The following is a 2,334-nucleotide window of genomic DNA, read 5'->3' as shown; positions in this document are numbered from 1 at the left end:
GTGTTCTATAAGAAAAAATATAACTTTGTTGCGCCACCCTATATAGAAATTACTTATAATGACGAAAATATTTTTGGACCATAGAAAAAATAAATATCTATCGTCCAAAAGAAACCGCATTTTGTTACCTTTTTTACTGTCAAATTAATCAAAGAAATACGGAGCTCTGGGACACCCTGTATATCAAGACTTTATAGACTTTAATGAAGTGTTGCACCCAATAAATAAATTTACTGAGAGTTTTTTCAAATTACAAGACTAATTCTGTTCTAAATGCGGTTAAAGCACATTTTTTTTTAAGTTTTTTGTCAGCCTACAACAAAAATGCATCATTTTTGTAGGAAATTTTGTAAGCTTTAATTTTGAAAAAAAGACCTTTCACCCCTCCCTTTCCTCAAGTTCGCCCCCCATCTTCGGGGACTTTTGATATATGTCTACCCAAGTGTAAAAAAAGCGTTTTAAAAAAATTTCAACTCTAGGATTTTTTTCCACCGATTTGTCTAATTGGACTGGGCTATAATATTATAAAGATCGTTGGTGGTAAAATTTGACTTATTCTGTTGTTTCAATTCGAGTTTTGCTCGATTTTGGAATTGCTTTTAAGCAAAATGGCGGAAAATGTAAAAAAATTGTGTTTTCAAGAATTCATAAGAACTTTTTTGGTACTGTAACCTAAAAATCAGTAAAAACACCACTTATGCGTGATATCAGATTGTAATTATTGAATCGTAATCTCTTGTAGGTTTTTCCTGTCTGTGGGCTTGCTTTATCGTTATCTTCTTTACTGTCAAAGTAATCGAAGAAATCGGAGCTCTGGGACACCCTGTATTATTTGTGTGGTGATGTGGAATTAGGGCTTGAGCGTCTACCAAAATTTTATCATCAAAAATTCGAGATTTAGTAATGTTATCAACGGTTTCTCGCTGATAAAGTGCATGTTGTCGCGTCGTGCGGGACACCACAACCCTTCCATCTCCGACCGTGTGTAAAGAAAGCGTTAAAAAAAATTCAACTCTAGGATTTCTTTCTTTGACTGGGCTATTGGTGGTCAAATTTGACTTATTCTGCTGTATCAATTTGAGTTTTTCTCGATTTATTTTCGAATTGCTTTTAAGCAAAATGGCGGAAAATGTAAAAAATTTGTGTTTTCAAGAATTCATAAGAACTTTTTTGGCACTGTAACCTAAAAATCAGTAAAAACACCACTTATGCGTGATATCAATATGTTATCAGGGCTTTTTCGCTGATAAAGTGCATGTTGTCGCGTCGTGCAGGACACCACAAGCCTTCCATCTCCGACCGTGTCATTAAGTATCATTTGTCTGCGATCCGCTGGCCGACATCCTGCACGCACACCGCCACAAATGACAGGTTTGCGATAAGATGATAATTCCTTTGCATCGTTTTTATTCCATTTAGACAATTGTTGGGTGACAAGAAGAAAAACAACCGAATCTGTGGCACCAGTCGCGACCAATTAGTCCACCAGGGGGGCGCCTCAAACAATAATAAAGATCGCATTTCGAGGGGATGGTCTCGTGATCCCCAATAACAATATGTGGCGATTGGAGTCTTCTTAGCGCCGGAAAGTGTGTCTGCGGAGGTCTAGACCGCCGTCGGCACCGGTTTCTATTGGTATTTGAGCAGCAGGGGCGGACTCGCCCGGCGCGACCGGGCCTTTCCATATTAACTTGAGGTTACTTTTAATTTCAATCAAAATTTTTACTTGTTTTAATTTTTGACGTTTACAATTTATTGCAAACGTAAAAATGGAACAAAAATCTAAGTACATTAACAAAAGAAATGAAAGATAAAAAGAGAGAGGGAACAGAAACATAAAGGAGAAGGTATTAATAGTTCATAGAACATGATAAAAAAATGTCTGTAATGTATTATTATATTTAGTTATTTATGATGTATATTTTTTGATAATAAGTTAAAATAAAGAAAAATGAAACATTATTTACGATTATTTTTTCTTTATCGCCTCAAAAATTTTGTAGGTTTAAAAAGGTGTACAAAGTAGTTGCAAAAGATTGATTGAATTTCTAATTTAGGACCAGACTCAGTAAAAATGGTTGCAATTGTTTTTATTCACTTTTTCTTTCTAGCTAAGCCGTTGATTGCACTTTTTCCATAAAATTGCCTATAAATGATAAACGGTCTATGATAGACCCATAAAACCCAATATGGATATTCTTAGAATTAAAAACTCTTTCAAATAAGCTCATAATATACCGGGTGTTCTATAAGAAAAAATATAACTTTGTTGCGCCACCCTATATAGAAATTACTTATAATGACGAAAATATTTTTGGACCATAGAAAAAATAA

The 2,334-nt window shown here is 34.6% G+C and overlaps 1 protein-coding gene and 1 long non-coding RNA gene across 2 annotated transcripts in view; both read left to right on the top strand.

The window, feature by feature from the left end:
* Window positions 1–2,334, top strand: part of LOC123008220 (furin-like protease 2) — a 123,264-nt gene that overhangs the window by 85,560 nt on the left and 35,370 nt on the right. The gene's annotated exons all lie outside the window — the stretch shown is intronic.
* LOC123008221 lies at window positions 1,258–1,962 on the top strand. Its single transcript, XR_006412930.1, has 2 exons — window positions 1,258–1,371; window positions 1,420–1,962. It is a non-coding gene; the product is annotated as an uncharacterized LOC123008221 (long non-coding RNA).

The sequence above is a fragment of the Tribolium madens genome, unplaced genomic scaffold, assembly GCF_015345945.1.
Source record: "Tribolium madens isolate multiple individuals breed KSU strain unplaced genomic scaffold, Tmad_KSU_1.1 Scaffold_3;HRSCAF=73;Tcas5.2_LG2, whole genome shotgun sequence".
NCBI classification, from domain to species: domain Eukaryota; kingdom Metazoa; phylum Arthropoda; class Insecta; order Coleoptera; family Tenebrionidae; genus Tribolium; species Tribolium madens.
Note: the sequence above shows the minus strand (reverse complement) of the source record. Positions and strands in the feature narration are given on the sequence as shown.